Here is a 20,934-nt window from a genome sequence, read left to right as displayed (position 1 = left end):
GCTACGCCAGAGCCACAGTAACGCTCGAGATCTGAGCCACGTCTTCAACCTACCCCACAGCTCACTGCAACACGGATCCTTAACCCACTGAGAAGGCCAGGGATTGAACCTGCAACTCATGGTTCCTAGTCGGATTCGTTAACCACTGAGCCATGATGGGAACTCAGGATAATTAATTTCTGAATGCCCATCTAACTTTTTAAATAGCAGCTCATTTCAGTTTCCTCTTATTTTAATTTAACTTGTGAGTCTATAAAGTTTTCTCAAAGTAAAAAGTTGTGGAAATAGAATTCCATTTGTGGCTCTGCAGTAATGAACCCAACTAGTATCCATGAGGATGCGGGTTTGATCCTGGCCTTGCTTAGTGGGTTAAAGGATCGGCATTGCTATGAGCTGCCGTGTGGGTCACAGACATGGCTTGGATCTAGTGTTGCCCTTTCGTTGCTGAGGTGTGTGTAGGCTGGCAATTATGGCTCAATTGATCTCTAGCCTGGAATTCCATATGCTGTGGGTACATCTCTAAAAAGACCAAAAGAAAAAAAGAAGTTGCACTTTTTTCTTTTATTAATTTGCATAGTTGTTGATGGCCAAACCTCTCTAGTATTTGAGAGCCTTGGGGTTATGTCCATGAATTTCTACACTTCTCTCAAGGGAGGGATAGATTAAAATACTCTTTTAGTAGTTGGTGCCCTTGTATTAGATACTGTATATGATTTCATAAATAACGTTTTAAAATTCCAAAAACAACAAAAAGAATTTCCAAGCTACTATTATTAGCCTTATTCGTAATTATTTTTATAAAGAATTTTCTCTCTTTTTTCCTTCTTTCCAAATCAACTCATTGCTTCAACTGCTCTCCTTAATTTCTGGCTTATGGAATCTAAGCTTGGTGGTGGGTGGTGTTAGCCAAAGATGACCGCATCTTCCTAACTTGGAAGAACAGATATTTCGACAGAATAGAAAGCTTTTTGTGTCCCTCAGAAGTAGCATGGATAAACCGGAACTAACCAACCTACATATTTTGGGGGTCTGGTGCAAGTGAAATGGGGCTGCTTGTTGAAAAAGTAGGGACAAAGTACAACCATGGAGATATTCCCTTTGGTGAATCTCTTCTGCTCAGATGCATGCTCCATTGTCCACTGAACTTCACGTACAAAAGACAAATTCATGGGTATAACGATTAAGAACTTCAAGATATCAACAGCAGAACATGAAACCAAACATGGGTCCCTTTGGAGTGTAGGGAAGGAGCAGGTTTTGCACCCCCCAAAGTTGGCCCTGAATGCAGCTCACCAGTGAGTCTAAGCAAGCTGGAAGCCAGAGGGAACATTTTCCTCTTCTCTTTAGAGTGTTCTCAGGTGGAGGTGTGCACAGGGATTGCGGCTATTGTTGGAGATGGGGTCAAGGTGAAATGGAAGGCATGAGGCTTTGGATTGGATGTACCAGGCGAGGTGTATTTTTCTCTGTTTTGTCCTTGGCTCCCTTCATGGAAAGAAGTGCTTTCTTGTCATAGAGGGTGATTTATTTGACTTCCATTGTAAACATTTTATATCTTTTCTCCTTTTTTCTTTTTAGGGTTGCACCTGCAGCACATGGAAGTTCCCAGGCTAGGGCCACATCAGAGCTGCAGCTTCCAGTTTATGCCAGACCACAGGCTACAGCTACTCAGGATCCAAGCCCCATATTTGACAACACCACAGATCACAGAAACACCGGATCCTTACTGCTCAGTAGGCCAGGATCAAAGTGTCATTCTCATGGATACTAGTCAGGTTTGTAACTGCTGAGTCACAGTGGGAACTCACATTTTATATCATCATATTTACTGAGTGCCTGCCTCATAATTTTGTTTAGGGTGCTGTATGTCTGTTCTCGTAGATCTTCCTTCCTACGAGGAGACAAGCAACAGGCAAATAAAGGATTCACAAAGTGTAAAGAATGTCAAATAAAGAAGCACCATAAAGGAAAGTCGAATAGAGAAAAGCGCAGGCCTGCTGGGCATAGGCTTTACAATTGTCACAGGTGGGTTGAGGAAGGCCTGGCTTAGAAGGTGGCATTTGAATAAAGGCTTGGACAAGACAAAGGAGGCAGCCAAGCTGACTCTGGGGAGATCTGGGCGGTCATGCCAGGGCAAAAAGTTCTGCCATAGGAGAAGAAAATTTTGTTATTCATAACCTTGCACAAGCTTTTGGTGCAAGTTAGCTTGTGTAGATCTACATGAAAGATTCTTTCTTCCTTTTTTGTTGGTAGAAAATAGTACTTCTCTGTCAGTTCAGTTAAAAATGAATAAGAGTTTCTGTGCTTTTGATTGGATGGGGCCACATCTCCTCGGGAAGTGGCACAGCTGGGTTCTAATGTGGAGTAACTTCTACAGACAGACTTTTTTATTAAAAGGACATCTCTTCTTAATGGCTGAGTTCAAAGCAAACTTTAAAAATCAATCGATTTCTCATTTATTACATTTTGTTTTGTCAAAGATTTTATTCAGTGATTGCAGATGAATGGCATAGTAAAATATTGGTTTATTATGGAAAGTTAATCAGCCATTCCCTTACGTCGTCCTCTCAGGTCAGGGCATGGCTGAAATGCGAAAAAATGCACTTGTACAGTAGTGGATGACAGTACGTGGAAGGTCGTAACTAGATTCTCCGGAGGAGATTGAAGCAAAGGGCTTTGAGCTTCAGAGGAATGACATGATGTATTGGACTAGGAGAATGGTGTCTTGCGTTCATTATTGGGAGTAACAATTTGAAAGCTTGGGAGCCTCAAGTTCAAGCAACTAATCCCAGGAACTTTCCCTGGTGGTATATATATTGTTTTTTAGGTGCATTCTAGGATTATTACATTTTCAGACTATTTGTGTGGTCTGTCAGGGCAGGATTGGGGGTTGCAGAAGTTCTTTGGTTTCATCCAGGCGACTCTCTGCTTTCCTGGTGTGTCACTGAACTTGGAAGCGAGGGTCAAAACAGAGCTGACTTTTGCTGGAAATCGAGTTCTGTGTCTGGTTTTGATGAAAACAAGGCAGGAATGCAAAGGCCTTCCCTGAATTGCTCATGTTTACACACTGATAATGCGTTTCCACGATGTTGACACAGATGTAGCCATGTCTTACCGGTGACAGGGTATGCCTCCTGATGAACCGCTTTGGGATTTAATGAGCTTCTGTTGAACATGGACTATGTTTTCTTGAGAGTGGAAATGAAAAGAATTGACATTCTCCCATCAGATGAGCTGATTCCAAGAACAACATGTAGTAATCCTACCTGATTCACTCGGAACTCTACTTGAATTCTGTTGGTGGCAACAAAGACGGACATAAAGAACAGCAAGCATATCACCTTCAAAAGGAAGAAAAAAACTTCCATTAAAAAAGGCAATAGGTTTTAAAATTGTCATCGAAGTCTTGCCTGATCCTTACCTAAGCATGAAAACTCTTCAAAGTAGCAAAAATATCTACTATAAAGTAGTCATTGGTTTACATGACATATTCCAAAATCCTGTAGAAACATAGCATTGGAGCATTAATGTGATAGAATATTGTATATAACCAATAGAAGCACAGTTATCCCAACTAGTGATGGTCTGTATTACACTGGGGTTGACTTTTGAGCCTTTAGTAAGTAGGAATGATACACGTTAGAACTGAAGTTTTGCAAGATGAATATATCCTTGTCCCTTTCTCTGCTCCTTTACAGGAAATGTTGTTATGAAGATCAACTGGTGTTTCCTAAATGATATCACTATTCCTGTTGAGGAGCCATGGGGGGAGTCTCTGAAAATGTTCCTTGGAGTATTCACTTAATGATTCCATGCTTATGGTTTCCAGAATATTTCACTCTTTCTTTCTATTAGGCAGAGGACCCAGGGGAAGGTTAGGTCTGAAATGAAATTCAAAACATGCACAGCCTCTCCCCGGGCCCTCCTACTAGTAAGCTGCTTGCTTCCCTCCAGAAAAACACGGCCACTTTTGACAATCTCTCATCAATGTCTGGCAACCAGGGACGGAAGGAAATGGGAAAGAATGTGCTGGGGCTCCTTGCTCTGCATTTCCACTGGTTGCCAACTTGATGAGGGCCTTGGCAGATACAGCATTTAGGCTGATTTTTGGTACAGAAAAACAAGGGACGCCAGACAGAATACTCAGTATAGACCCACATACTTCATACATAAGAAAAGCGTAATTTAAACTCAACTTCAGAAGCATAACCCAGGATGGCTTCAGTTAGAACACTAAGTTCCCAGTCGCTAGCTCTGGTTCACAACCTGCCCTTGTCCATCTTCATATCAGGTCCTTCTTCCCTGTTGCCGTGTCTGTGGTCTGCAATAAGCACATGCTCAATCAGAGAATTTCTACTGTTGCCAGAATCTCAGAGATAAAAGCATCCAGAAGCTTTTTTATCACTCAGCGGAATGTCTTTCTGACACATAGTTGTCCTGTGACACTTAAGATCTTAGTGATATCCTTTTCCTATCACAGAGAATACTTCTAATCAATGGAAACTACAGCTTCCACGAAGCCAGATCCTTGGAAATCATTGAAAACACCCACAGCAACAACAAAACCAGTAGACAAAAAGTTAAACCAATAGTCCTGTGTAGATCTAGTTCTATTGGTGTTTTAGATTGTGGCCAAGAGAGAGCTTTGCAGTACAGTGTTTGCTGGTGTATAGCATACCTGTTAGAGGAAGTGAGGTTGCATGTCAATTCCAGGTCAGAGGTCTGTGCTTCTCAGACATGGCTTCCTGGCTCGAGTCACACTTGTGTTTGACAATGGGCGTTGTGTCTGATGTGGTTCATTAAGCTCGGGATGTTCTCCCTCTTTGCCTCCCGACTGGCATGAGTCAGCACAGAACAGGGTGGAAGGATCTGGATGGACTACTGGCTCCCAAAGGATCTCTGGTCCTCTCTGCCTGCTCAGAATAGGGGAGGGTCATTTGCACAAAAACGCCAGAGGTTAACAGGAAGTCCTTCATGGATTCCGTGGATGGGTCACCCGAGACAAAGACTCTGTCAAATTCCCAGACGGAATGTGCGACTAGGTGGCAGTGTCTGAAGGTGTGGTGCGGACAACGAAAGGATGGTCTTCCTTCTTACAAGGTACATTTTGGACCTGTATGACTTTATGGAAGAAGGACTTGCAGGTTATTGATTGGTAGACTGCTGAGTAAATAGAAATTCATTCTGAGCCTCAGGGCTCTTTACATAGGTAATTCTGACCTCCAGCTGCATACATAATATTGGTAACTTGACCTTGGTTTGATTTCCACATAAGCTGTCATTTATACACCTAGAGAAAGCAGGAGGACACAGATGAAGAGGATATATTTCTTGTGGCAAATGGAAACAGAATCAGTTACCAAAAGCTATTCTTGCTCAAGTGATAACAACGTCTGTATTTTCTTTGTTATTTACAGATGTGTATAGTGGGCTTCTAAGCTTTCCTGTACACAACTTAGAATGATTTATAGTGTTGGCTATAAATTTTTACCTAATGGGCTAATATTGCTTATATGTGAAAAATAATCAGGCATTCATACACTTTGTAAAGTCTATGTATTATTAATAAATAGTATAAAATATAATGTTTCCTCTGATTAAAAAGTAATGTAATTTCTTTTAGTAAATCTGAAAAATACATAAAAGTGCAGAAAGCACTGGAATCTGTCACTCAGCTGTATTACCATTGTTTGAAGCTTTCCTTTTTTCTCTTTTCTATGAATGTGAAGAATCATTGTGTATGATTATCTATATTACAAATAATAATTCAGAATTCTACTTTTCCCTTTTACCATTGATGTACCAATATTCACCCATGTTATTGAATAGTCTTTGACTCTGCTAGGAATGATTAAGGTTTTAATTGGTTACTTATAGTTATTTTACCTTTGGCATGGCTAGATATTTGGTTTCTAAGACCACATTGCATAAAGGATCCCTTTCCCCTTTGTTTATTGAAAATAAAATTATCTCTATTTCATCTGCAGGCAAGGGATGTTTGAAGGGAATTAGGATGGGTATGTTTTATATTACAAAACATGTAGTCATATATCTGGAATTTTTTATTCTTTTTCTTATTTATATTCAGTACATTGTATATTTTTCCTAGTGGACACAAATTATAGAAGTAATTAAATTTCATAAGAGAGGTGATTCCTCCAAATCTAGAGGGTTCAGCTCGAGCTGGTGTTGAATGCAAATGCGACATGTTACCAGAGCTCAAACCATCCTTGCTACCCTTGTGCATAACTTCACATGGTACCTGACCTGGAACAGTAATCACTGAAGATGAGGAGAGTTAGGATTGAAAAGGGTAGAGTGACATGTTCATCAAGCAAGTGATCAGAGGCAGCACAGAGGTGTTGGGGTGTACAGGCCAGTCAGTTCCTTGTTAAGCAAGGCTTGAAGTCAAGGGCAAAGGTAAGGGTAAGAGGGAAGGACTTCTGCTTTTACAGGGAGCACCTTCAGGTTCAACTGGCTTCATTTGCTATACTTCTGCCAATTAGGTGAAGGGTTGCTCTAAGGAACCCACACTGACATGTGCCACCCCATCTTTCTAGGTGTGGAAGATGTCCCAGATCGTAGTCAAGTAGGCATCAAAAGACACACAGCCCAGTCAAGAGGACTCTGAACATGAAGGAGACACAGAAGAGGGCAGACATGGAGAGGTCAGAACCAGGGGATGGCTTGCCCCCAGCTGGGATGGCTGGGGCACTGAGGGGGATGGGGACAGTAAGGGCTGCCCCTGGCTATCTGTGCAGGTGACCCTCAGTGCTCAGAGCACATTGACCAACCCCGCCCCCTCCAATTATGGCCAAGCCTAAGAGTCTGCTGGTCATCTGGGAGCAGGTTTCCCTGCTTGCCCACTGTCTAAGTCATGTCAGCTCACTGTGTATCTCATGCCTCTCAGTTCTTTGCCAGTTAGTTTCTGAGTTAAGTCACTCCACTCCTGATACCAAGGTCTGTATTAGTTTCCTATGGCTGCTGTAACAAAGTATCACAAGCTGGGTGCTTAAACAATAGAAACACATTTCTTTTTTGATTTTTTTGCTTTTTGTAGCACATATGGAATTTCCCAGGCTAGGGGTTGAACTGGAGCTACAGCTGCAGGGCTACACCACAGCTCACAGCAATGCCAGATCCTTTAGCCCACTGAGCAAGGCCAGGGATCAAACCCGCATCCTCATGGATTCTAGTAGGGTTGTTTCAGTGAACCACGATGGGAACTCCTAGAAATGCATTCTTTACCACTTTTGGTGGTTGGAAGTTCAAGGTCAAAGTGTCAGCAGTGCTGGCTCTATGGAGTGCCATGAGGGAAGCTTCTGTACCAGGCGCTCTTCTTGGTTTGTAGCTGGTCATCTTCTCCTTTTCTCTCTTCACATCATCTTCCCTCTGAGTTTGCCTCTTTCTGTGTTCAAATATCTCCTTCTTTGAAGGACACAGTTGCATTGCATTGGGGCCCACCCTAGTGACCTCATTTAACATTATGACTCTGTAAAGACCCATCTCCAGATAAAGACACGTTCTGAGGTACTAAGGCCATGGAGCAAATGATAAGATGAAGATTGGTTTCATACTCTGTCTTTTTTTTCCAGACTCTCTCACTGCCGTCACTATGTCTTCTCCTGAAATGTACATAATATAGACACAGGCTTATTTCACTTATTGCACTTACAGAATAATTTAATGTTTCTTAGTCTTTGCTTATAAAATAAATGACATATCCTCTATTTTTCATTCACCAAAACCCCTCAGTAGGATAAACTCTAAGTTGAGTTGCTTTACTTGCATGGACCTTATAAGATCTGGCGGTTTGGGTTGGCGTCGTTCCTGCCTGGAAGAAAGGTACCAACTTTTCTTCCTTATAATTGTGCACAAACCTCTCTGGTGCTTAAAAGACAGAGTTTGAAGTATTTTTCCTTTCTTACAAAGGAAAGAAAATACGATGGTGTGCCATTTTATACATGCAATACGTTAGGACACAACTAAAGGTAAAAAGCAGCCTAGAATTTCCACATATTGATATTTCTTAGTGGTGGGAGGTAAGTCAAGGATGAAACATGCATGCACACACATGAACACACATGCACACGCATACACACAGAGAGATAGTTTCCTATTATTAGCACAGAAAATTTTTTGTATACTAATTATTGATGGACCTGAATCAGAGTATTATAGTTTTATATTTGCCTTTGGTTAGTTTGTGAGCATAATGCTTGAACTGATTAACATAAAGGATGGTATAAAATTAATTTCTATAACAATCAGAACAAGATTTATATAAAGTCACTTTAAAAGTACTATTTCTAGAGTTCCTGATGTGGTGCCATGGGCTAAGAATCCTACTGCAGTGGCTCTGGTTGCTGAAGAGACATGGTTCAATCCCCAGCCTGAATGGCACAGCCTTGGCTTGGATTCAATCCCTGGCCTGGAAACTTCCATATGCTGCGGCCGTGGACATTAAAAAAAAAAAAAAAAGCACTATTTCCTAATACTCAGTTTCTGGTTAAGAGGAAATGGGTGAACTTGTTATAAAAATCAAAGAAAGAAAACAATCTTGCAAGTATCTCAAATTTGGAATTATTGATATAGCATTTGCTTTTATTTTCTAGAACTTTTTGAAAATCATTGTCTTACCATTGGATAACAAATATTTTGGTCTTGCTTTGAGAGATGTTCTGTTTTGAATGTGGGATTTTGTTTTGTCGTTCATAAATAGAGATGACAGAAAGAAAGACATTTTCAAATATATTTACATATTTATACATTATGGAAAATTCTGATACAAATGTCATGCAAATTATTGAAAATTCTGTTTTTTATCTTTGTTTGCTGTATCCCTTCAAACTTAGCTTAGTGCCTGATACATTAGATATTTAATAATAATTATCAGATAAAACAATTGTAAATGAAGGACGCCTTGCTTTCTCTCCGTAGTCTGTATGTTGCCCTGTTTCACCCAACTGCCGCTAGATGTCTCTCGTATCCGTGCTAGATCTACATTAATACGCAGACGCGTTCCTGCCTGCAGATAATGCCTGAAGCTAAGGCTCGGAATCCTGTTGAAAGAAGGGCTCAGTTCTCCCTTTTTGCTGGGCACCAGTTCAAGTGCTCTAGACGACTTGTGTATACAGACGCGTCAGACAAAGCTGTGATGTTCGTGTAAAGTGGAAGAAGGAACAGAGGGCTATTCTCCTTGAGTCGGGCTTAGCTACCCTATCCTGGATGCTAGGAACATTTTCGAGTCAGCGAATTTTAAATTAGCCAAGCACAGACTTGAGTCACTGGTGTGAACACTCTCTCCCTTTCTCCCCTCACTTCCCCCCCCTCCCTCCTCCTCCTTCTCTCCCTCTCTTTCTTGCCCACAGGCCAACTTGCACACACAGCTTTGATGCACTTTCTGTGTCAACACACGAGCACTGGAGCCCTGACGGTGTTTAGGAGATAGTGCATTTGTGAACTGTTTATCTGTGATTCTTGGGGGCGGAATCATCTGTTGTTGAAGAGACAAACCTACTCTACTGGCACTGCTTTGTGGTCAAACTTAATCATCAGAGTAACTGAAAAGTAGATTAGCGTTCCCGGACTTCTGTAAGTCTTTCCCTTGGGGTGCAGACTAGTCAGACTAGAATGCCTTGCGGGGCCGGGGAACGCGCGAGGGTTGCGGCATGCAGGCTTCACTTAGACATACTAACATCCATGTAAAACAGGAACACTGAAAAGGAGTCTTCTGGATAAATGCATTTCTTTGAATAGCCGTATTCCCCACCTTCCAATATGAATGATACATTTCACTGTAAAAATTTGAAAAAAGGAGTATCATGAAAATAATATTCTTAGCGTTTAGAGACAAAATTACATCAGTTAATTTATAATTTACATCTCCTGTGCATTTATATTATATTATGAAATACTCCCTTATAATATCCCATATTATTCTCTTTAAAAACCCAATTTTCAACAGCAGCGTAGTAGCCCATCTTTTGCCCGTGCTTCACTTGTTTAATCATTTTCCTATTGGCAGAGATTGAGGTTGCTCCAAATTTACTTCAGAAATGATGCTGAAAGATATTTTTACATATGCATTTTCCACCTCTCTGATTGATTCTTTAAAATAAATATCTGTAATTGGATTAAAGGAGGACACATGTATTCTTTTTTTAAAGTTTTATTGAGGTATAAATAATTAGTTCACGTATTCTTGATATGGAAGCAAAATGCAAACGTCCTCAGAGAAGAACTCTCCATCCTTTTGGTTACATTTTTATTTGTTGTATCCTTTCAAATGATATTCCTTTTTGTTATAAACTCAGGGCCGATCAGGGATTCTGAAACTAGAATTGTGTCTAAATTTGGAAAGTATTTCTCAGGCAGCATCGCTTCACAGAAGACAACATTAGGGTAGGAAACTCAGATTGTTCTGTTTTGCAAATAAGCTGTTTTTCTCCTTGCCTTACACAGTATTTCCTGAAAGCTTAACTCTAGTTTCTGTCAGAAAAGATTGCTGTTTTAACACGGCTGCTTGGGTTCAATTACCCAGCTTCATAGCGTTTAGAGGGTCTTTTTGTCACTAGGAGAGAATCGTGAGCAGCTACCTGTACACTATTGTTATTATTATTATAGCCAAACTCAAGGCACTTGGAAATTCCTGGGCCAGGATCAAACACACACCACAGCAGTGACCTGAGCTGAATGAGCTGCTGCAGTGACTATAACGGATCCTTAGCCTGCTTTGCCGCAAGGGAACTCTCACCGGTGCATTATCAAGGATGCCCATCACTCAAAGAAACCCTTTGTTCCAAACGTGGTGGGCTTAATGTAGAGACATTAAGATCCAGAAGACGTAGAAGATGTAGAAGATGACATTAAGATGTAGAAGCTGTTGAGACGCCAAGGTTTGTCTCCATTTGGAATTTGGAATCTAAAGGGCAGCTTTTTCGCATGGTTCTTGTAACACTCCACATTCTTTCACCAGATATTCCCTTTTCAAAAAAATCCAAATGTGGGGCTTGAAATGTGACAATTACTATTGAGAAAAGCTTCTTTAATTTTTTTTTAAAAGCTTGATGTGAATTAAAAGGCTACTAATTTTTAAAGCCTTTTTGAAATAAAAATAAATTCATTTCTAAAAGTCAGCTTTTGGTATACAAGAACACTTCTTAATGTTTTTCAAATGGCATTCCTTTTTAAAAAATTAAATTAGATTAAACATGTATTTCCTTTCTAAAATCTGGAATGTTCTGTTTTAGTATTTGGGTGAAAGGCAGAAAGTGTTTTAAACCTACGTATGCACAAATCTTTTACTTTATTTATTTTTATTTTTATTTTTACTTTTAGGCTGCATCCGTGGCATATGGAGTCCCCAGGCTAGGTGAATTGGCGCTATAGCTGCTGGCCTACGCCACAGCCACAGCAATGCCAGATCCAACCGCGTCTGTGACCTACACCACAGCCATGCAACGCTGGATTCTAATCCACTGAGTGAAGCCGGATGAACCTGCAACCTCATCATTCCTAGTTGGATTTGTTTCCACTGTGCCATGATGGAACTCCTGCACAAATCTTTTAACATTATCTTTCTGCTGTGATTTCACAAATTATGGAAATCATGCTCAGAAACAACAAAAAGAGGAAACAGGATTCTGTTCACGTTCTTTTGGTCCTGTTCATGTCCTGTCAGATTTTCCACACCATTCCACATCATTGTGTGTCTAACAGTCTCAAAGCAAGTGACCCCATGCCCTAGAGTCCATCCTGGCATAGCCTCGGGCACTGTCGGGCAGGCTGGGCTGGCAATGCGCTGGGAGAAGTTGGCCAGCAGAGCCCTCTCCTCCATGGCAGGTGCTCTGTCAGCCTCAGTGCTTCTATGTTGAGTCTTCATGGATCCTGGGTGCTCATTGATGATTTTATCCAACTCCATCCTCTCTGAGTCCAGGCCTCACATCCCCTCCTCCATCCAATGTCACTGTGTTCTGTTAACTCAAAATCTGCTTCTGTATGAAAGCTGATGCTGTGGGGAAAATGACCTGATAAACAGGCAGCCTATCCCATCTGTCATGGAACAGAAATGCTCAAAACCACATAAGATGCTCAAATCACATAGCCATTCAAAATGTACCAGGAATAGCAATGAGAAATTGATGAGGTAATGAACATCTTTGGATCCAGTGCCTAAGCGTGGAAGAACATGCTCCCAGGATCTAGAACCCTGGGCTACATTTTGACTTTCTGTCGGTTGCCCACCTTTCCTGTCTATGATGTGGACAAGGACTAAGTTGGGGTAAACAAAGTGTTTAGTGGATGGAAGATGCCTGTAATAGCATACCTTGCTGTAGTGGAAAGATGTCCAGTCAACACCTGTAGGTCACCAATAACCTGCTGACTGGCTGTGTTAGGCAGAACAGAGACTCCCAAAGATGGCCACATCTTAGTTCCTGGAACTGTGCGTATGTAACTTACATGGAAAAGAGACTTGCAAATGTGATAAAGGATCCTGAGATGGGGAGTTATCCTGGATCCTAGATAACCCAAAGCAAGGATCCTTTTAGGAAAGTAGGAACTGGAGAGTCAGAGTTGGAGGAATGCGATGATGGAAGCAGAAGTCAGAGAGTAGATGTCTGAAGATGCTATTCTCTGGCTTTGAAGACACAGGAAGGGCCACAAGCAGTGTCTAGAATTTGGAAAAGCCAAGTGTCAGGGGCTGAACCGTGTTTCCTCATCCCAGTTGAATTCTTATGTTGCAGTGCCCAGCATCAGTACCTCAGTGTGACTATGTTGAAGAAAGGGGCTTTGCAGAGGTAATTAAGTTAAGATGACATCACTAGGTAGCCCTAATCCAATAAAATTGATAAGCTGTAAGAAGAGAATATTTGAATACATCCTATGTGGCTATACACACCTACCTCCTGGATTATGCTATACGTTTACTTATCATCTATGGTTAATGGATTGTTTATTTAACATGCCAAGAATTTCACGTGCACTGCACAAGCCACTAAATTACTTACTGTCTGAGTAATATGTCCTTTGAGTTCAGCCACCCCATTTGTTTTTCTGGTCTTCTGTACTGTACTAAATATTTCAACATTTCACAGCAAACAAATGATAGAGCTGCTGTATTCGCAGGATACTACTAGAGGAAAAACATTTAAGTTGGAATATTGGGAATGAAAGGCTCTGTAAACAGTTACTCTCGCTATTATGCTGGCAATGGAATGGAGGAATTGTGTGGGCTTTGAAAGTCATCAATCTCTTCTCCTTCTTCTTCTCTCCAGCTAATCTCTTTTTTGAGACTCTGGCCACACTTTCACATGCTGTCCATGGTTACTTTCAAACTACACTGACAGAGTTGAACAGCTACGACCCAGACCATCTGACCCATAAAACCTAAAATATTTCTTATCTTAGCAAGGAAGTTTGTTGATCCCTACTCTAGCCCCTGATAAATATACTATTTCAGTTTCAAACTTGGAGAAGCCAAACTCTGGCAGGTTATTACCTCCTAACTCCCCGACCAGCTGGAGAGGGACAGGGCCAGGATTCAACTCAGAACACAGGTTTTCTAACACACCGTGCTGCTGCAGGGATCTTGTCTTAGTTGTCTGTCCACTTCCTCTACCTGGAGAGGTGATTTGACCTTCTGACTGACCTGTCTTGTTCTGGTCCCTGTCCAGCTGGCAAACGCCTACTCAATATATAGTATCTGTTTCTGGGTCCAACTAGCCTCTAATTCATTTGAAGCTGGTAAACAGTTCTCTGATGCTGTCATTAAGGTTGTTGATGAAAGAACAAAGTTGAGTCAGTCCAGTTGTATTCTTCTATGACATGACATGACACTAATATGGATCTGGAGGGAATCATTAAAAGAAATATGTTGAGATATCTGGATTACAGAAAATTTGGAAAATAGTACAGAGAATTCCTGTGTATTCTTCACCCAGCTTTCCTTCATGTCAGCGTCTTATCTAACATGGTATGTTATCAAAGTTAAAACTTTAACATTAGTACAATCCTATTACTTAGACTACAGACTCTATTCTGACTTCACTAGCTTTCCACTAATGTCCGTAGAGAATTTCATCAGGAATAGATATTCCTAGCCTTGGAAACTGGACGGGTGGCAACCTCATTACCTGAGATGTGGAAGAGTGTGGCAGAGAAGGGTGAGAGGAGAGAGGAGATAAATATGAAAGAGGAAAAAGGGTGAAGAAAGGAAGGTACTAGTGTCCAGTGCAGCAGGATGGGAGGTGAGCGGAGCCAGTCTGGCGGAGGCGTCGAGATCTGAGTGCACCCCACGTCTGCCACTGGCCCTGCCTTCCTAGGAAGTGGACTCCACCCTCCAAGTCCCCGTATCTTGATTAGATTAAATCAAATCTGAAAAAATAAAGTGAAATGACACGTGTTTACTCTTCTGTAACATGGAGCCTGTGGCTTAGTCTGACAAAATAGAAATATGTGTGCTCTGCCAGCTCACACTGATTATTTCCCAGCTAGGTTTTCTACCTATGGGTTTAAAAGTCTCACGATGCAAGAGTTGTTTCTAGTGAAGGAAGTTAAGAGTAGAGACGTTAGACTACAGAAGCCAAGCTCATCTCCTCTCTTACTCCACAACTCTCCTTTTTAGATGCTGTGTTTTCTGTGTATTTGTCTAAATTCAGAAATAGCTTTAGTCATCTTCTTCAAGTTGCACATTCCCAAGGCCTGCACACTTACAGTCTATTATTGGGGGGGGGGGCTTTATTGCAAGTCTGCTCTGGCTTCCTTACCTGAATGCCTACTCATGGCATTTAGGCTTTTGTCTTAGGGCCCTAAATCCAGAAGACTAGTCAACCCTCTTTTAGCAAGGTTGGACCTAAGTTATTCATCCCTTTTTTTTTCTTTTTAGCATTTTAAGTTTTTTTTATTACTAAATTCTATTATTCATTGAGGTATAGTTGACAGACAACTTTATATTAGTTTAGGTGTACAATGTGATGCTTCAATATTATATATATAAGAAATGAAAAGAATGTATACATGTATGTGTAACTGGGTCACCTTGCTGTACAGTAGAAATTGACAGAACACTATAAACCAGCTGCAATGGAAAAAATAAAAATCATTATAAAACAAGAAATGATCACCACAATAATTCTAGTTGATACCCAACCATATACACTTAACAGATTTTTTCCCCTGTGATGACAACTTTAAGCTCTACTCAGCAACCTTCAAATAGGCAATACAGTATCATGACCTGTAGTCACCATATTGTTCATTACAGCCGCATGAATAGTCATAACTTTTTTTTTTTTTTTTTTGTCTTTTTGCTATTTCTTGGGCCGCTCCCGCGGCATATGGAGGTTCCCAGGCTAGGGGTCTAATCGGAGCTGTAGCCACCGGCCTACGTCAGAGCCACAGCAATGCGGGATCCGAGCCGCGTCTGCAACCTACACCACAGCTCAGGGCAACGCCGGATCGTAACCACTGAGCAAGGGCAGGGACTGAACCTGCAACCTCATGGTCCAAGTCGGATTCCGTTAACCACTGCGCCACGACGGGAACTCCAGTTATAACATTGTAAGTTTGAGCAAACATCTATTCCAGTCCGGCAACACAAACCGGAAGTGTCTAAGAACCATCCCCCGACTCTCCCCATTTTTTTTCTCGATTTCTTTCTTTCTGAGCGATGTCTTCAGCTGCCTTGGTCCCAAAGGGGTTGGTGCAGCCCCTCTCTCTTTCGCACTCTCTGGCTGGTGCGCGTGTGCGTGTGCGCGCGCGCGTTTCCATGACTCTCTCTCCACAGGCCACTGGCTGGAGTGAGCTGGTCCAGCCCCGCGCCCCCACCCGGAGGAGGGTACCCTCCTCCCCTGCCAGGAGCAGAGCTCTCTCGCTGAGTTAGGTTAACTGCCTCGTCAGATGCTCGTGTTCTTCTGCTCTTCACCCCCTTCCTGTTTCAATGGAATGAGTCGCATTTGAAAATATATCCATCCTTTTAGTAATACATCGAGTGACACATTTTTCATTTGTATTTACCGTCTTCAACATTAACCTGGCTCTCTTTTCTTTTTCTTTTAAAATGAGCACGATTATGTTCTAGTATTGTCTAGTTTCTTTCAGGCTCCGGACTTAACTTCGTTAAAATGGATTCCTGCTCAGACAAATGGAGAAATAGTCTTTTTTTACTTTCTGGAGACTCAAAATTCATTAGTGGTCACAGAAAATAAACTTGTGGTTACCAAAGGGGAAAGAGGGAGGGGATAAATGAGTGTGGGATTAATAGACACACACTGCTATATATAAACTAGATAAACACAAGGACCTACTGTGTAGCACAGGGAACTGTATTCAGTGTCTTGTAGTAACCTATAATAGAAAAGAATCTGATAAATCATATGTGTAGACACATACTTATATACACATATATGTACATATATATCTGAATCACTTTGCTGTATGCCTGAAACTAACATAGTGTTGTCAATCAACTTAGTTCAACGAAAACAAACACCAGAATTTGGAAAAAAAAATCTCCCAGTCTGGAAGTTTTCCAGACTAAATGTAGAGAAGAAAAAGAACTCATTAGTGGAAAAATGAAATCTATGGTGGAAAAGTTACATATTTAGCCAATACATTGCTCCAAACCGTTTTCAGTTGACTTCCTCCTCAACCCTCTCCCCCCAAATCATGCTACTTACAAGAGGTTTCCAACACTGAGTTTTTAATTAGTACAAGCATTTTATAACATTTCTTTGAAATGGGAGAAATGACCCAGGCTCTTTGTGGACTTTTATAACTCCAAGAGACTATTACCGACTAAAACTCTACCCTCTCTGCCCTCACTCTCATACCCTTTAATGGTTGAATGGAGAATCATTACCAAACAGTGGAATTTCGAGACAACTCCTTCATGTTGTCTCGAAACTGGCTTTCTGAGTGGTTTGTGGCCACCTGCTGCTGAGAAACTGTTTAAAAGGGAACTGGACTAACTTCCTTTTTGAGCAAGAGCTGCAGCATGAAAGCAGCATCAATCACAGTTGCTAACACAGTCCCATCTTCTTTATGAGCACGCTTCCTCAAAGACCTCTGGGCATACGCTGAATGCATCAAGCACATTTCAATTTCCAGATGTGTTTTCCAAACAAATGCCAGATTGCCTGGACTACTGCTTCCAATCCCCTCGTCCCCATATATAGTGCATCTGAGATTGTCTGTCTGGATGATCTTCCCTTTTCAGTGTTTACTTAAAGTGAAGTGATGTTATCCAGACCGCAGGTACCAATGAGATCATGTCATGAGGTTTCGTTCTGAGGTTGTTTCCTCTCAGTCCTGCAGTGACATCAGGATCGGAGGGCAGATGGATGGCTTCGATGACATTGAAGGTCCCTGCCATTTCTAACCTTCTGTGATTATTGGGAAATCATTGTGGAGAGGACGCTGCCACGCAATCAGGTCAATCTGTCCAGTTCTTCACAGCCATGGGAAGGTACCACGGAACTATTATCAGTGTGCTCTGAAAAGACTTCTCTTCTGTTGCTTTTTGAAAAAATAGATTTTATGTTTTAGGGAAGTTGACTGCACAACAAAACTGAGCAGGATGTACAGGGACTTCCCATATACCAAGCCTCCATCCCCCTGCTACATGCATAGCCTCCTCCATTATCAACACTCCACACCTAAGGGCTACGCCTGTCACAATTAATGAACCTCCATCATAATCACCCAAAGTCCATAGTCTATCTTGCAGTTTACTCTTGGTGTTGTACATACAATGGGTTTGGACAAGTGTATAATGACATGTGTCCACCATTACAGTGTCATGCAGTAATTTCTCTATGTGTTGCTGCTCTAAAAATCTCTATATATTTTGTGTATGTGTAAACTGATTTCTTTAAGGTCTTACCTGAGAAGATGAATGGTTACATTCTATTTTTCTGCTAAGATTTTAGGCAGGAGATAATTTTCATGAATGTCTCATGACTTGTTAGTGGATATTCTCTAACAAAAGTGTTCCATGACCACATGCGTGTGGGAAATGCTGGGGAAAAATATGATGGAGTCATCAATGGGGTATTTACATTGCTATTCTGACTCTGACATACAAATGTACAATTTCTTTCTTTTTTTAAAAAAATTAAAGTATAGTTGATTTATAATGTTGTGCCAATTTCCACTGTACAGAAAAGTGACCCAGTCATATATATATATATATATATATATATATATATATATATATATTCCCTTTCTTACAGTATCTTCCATCATGGTCTATCCCAAGAGGCTGGCTATAGCTCCCCATGCTGTACAGTGGACCTCATTGCTTATCCAATCTAAACATAATAGTTTGCCTCTACTAACTCCAAACTCCCAGGCTATACCGTCCCTCCCCTCTCCCCCTTGGCAACCACAAGTCTGTTCTCTATGTCTGTGGGTCTGTTTCTGTTTTGTAGATAGGTTCATTTGTGCCATATTTTAGATTCCACAATATAAGTGATATCATATGGTATTTGTCTTTCCCTTTCTGACTTCACTTAGTCAAATATACAATTTCTACATCAACTTATTTATCTAGTTAAACTTAAATTTCACTTTTGAGAAATTGATAGGAAAAAATGAACCATAAACATTCTAGCAATCTGTCCATACACACACACACACACACACACACACACACACATATATACATACATACATATTTCTGCTTTTTAGGGCTACATTCAGCATATGGACATTACCAGGCTAGGAGTCAAATTGCAGCTACAGCTGCAAACCTATGCCACAGCCATAGCAACGCAGGATCTGAGCCGAGTCTGTGGCCTACCCCACAGCTCACGACAATGCCAGATCCCTGACCCACTGCATGAGGCCAGGGATCGAATTGGTATCCTCATGGATACTAGTCAGATTCATTTCCACTGTGCCACAACAGGAACTCCCCCATATCTGTTCCTAAATTAGCATTCTTTTAAGGATTTCATCCATTCATTTGTTTATTTGTTCGTTTAACAGTTAGGTATTTTGTTCCTTCTCTGTGCCAATACTTAAGGATGCACCGCACCGTCACAAAAGGGAGAGTGTGGTAGAGGTGGCCAGTCACTGCCCTCCTTTTCCAGGATTGTTGAATGCACAGCAGCCCAGGAGGAAGACTCTCCTGTATTCTCTTGTGCAGAAGAGTGCCATGTAACTAAGTTCTGGACCATGGAATCTGACCTTGAGTGCTGTGGCTTCTCTGCGCTGGCCTAGGTATACATGTATCAAGAGCTGGCAAAATGTACTAAACCCAAATGCAAACTATTACATTTAGAATGGATAAGCAGGAGTTCCCGTTGTGGCTCAGGGGAAACAAACATACTGGTATCCATGAGGACGCAGGTTTGATTCCTGGCTTTGCTCAGTGGGTTAAGGATCTGGAGTTTCTGTGAGCTGTGGTGTAGGATGAAGACTTGGCTTGAATCCTAAGTTGCTATGGCTGTGGTGTAGGCCAGTGGTTACAGCTCTGATTTGATCCCTGGCCTGGAAACCTTCATATGCAGTGGCTACGGCCCTAAAAAGACAAAAAAAAAAAAAAAAAAAAATAGAATGGATAAGCAATGAAGTCCTACTGTACAACACAGGAAACTATATTCAATCACTTGTGATAGAACATGATGGAGGATAAGATGAGAAAAAAATGTATATATATATATGTATGATTGGGTCACTTTGCTATACAGCAGAAACTGACAGAACATTGTAAATCAACTATAACTTTAATAAAAAATTTAAAAAAAGAAAGCAGATGCAACAACAACAACAACGCACACACAAAGAGCTGGCACAATTGAAGCCATGCATTTTGAATAGCAGAGCAGGAAGACAGAATTGGGACTTTGGTGTCATGGAGTGGTATAACAGCTTTTAAATACATATGATTAGACCCTTATTGGAAAGAAAGGAACTCCCATCAGATTCAGACACTCTTACTTTGGTCTTAGTTACAGCAGCCAACCCAGGAAGCTAACTTATCTGTCAAGGGCTTCCAGTGATCAGGCCTTGTCACTAGATTGGGTCGATGAGACAGTAGGAGGTAAGTCAAACAGCATCTCATGACCATCTCAGTTTATGTCAAAGGTGTGAGCATTGAAAGGGGACATTTAGAGACTTAAATTTGTGGAAGGAGGAATAAAACCAAGGAACTGAAGTTCCCTTGAGTGACAGTGTACAGATTCTTTTAACTATTTTAGACAAAATTCTCAGAGAAATAAGCCCAGTTTCCACATGGCAGCTGAATTTTCCCAGTCAGCCCAGGTGTGCAGTCACTTAATACAGAATAAAGGTTTTGAAGTAATCAACACTTACTTTCCTAACTCTCTCTGTACATCTTTATAAAACCAGTCTTGGTATTATAAGCTTCCTTTTACCAACACACTACTTCTATCCACATTGTGGGCATGAGTAAACATACAAATATATATTTAGATATGGGTTAGGCATAAAATAGCTTTTTGCCCTAAGTAGGGAAAAAAAAAACCCTCCTCAATTTACTACTATGTGTGATCTTTTAGATCTGAGTAGACAGAAAGGACCATGTGAAAACGTGCTAAGCTTCCACATAGTTAACAAGATGTCACTTTGAAAGAGAATTTTCATAATTAATGAACCAGTTCAATTTGCTCTGCCATTTGACTTTGATTAATATGTCGTGGAGTATTCCCCCCGGCCTCTTTCCAGTTGGTTTGGGAAGCTCTTACGTCTATATCCTGTGTGTATGCATGGATCAAACTGCTGGCATCCAATACCTGCCTTGTTAGGTCAGGGATAGCCATGCAAACTCAGTGACAATGCCTGAGATCCTACAGCAGGCCAGCACATGAGCCGAATGGACAAACCCAAACCCAGCAAGCATAAAACCCAAACCAATGCTGTTTCGAGGAGAGATTGTACTCGTCACTGCCTATTTTCCAGTCTTAGAAGGAG

This window comes from Sus scrofa, chromosome 13 (genome assembly GCF_000003025.6).
Source record: "Sus scrofa isolate TJ Tabasco breed Duroc chromosome 13, Sscrofa11.1, whole genome shotgun sequence".
NCBI lineage: Eukaryota > Metazoa > Chordata > Mammalia > Artiodactyla > Suidae > Sus > Sus scrofa.
Note: the sequence above shows the minus strand (reverse complement) of the source record.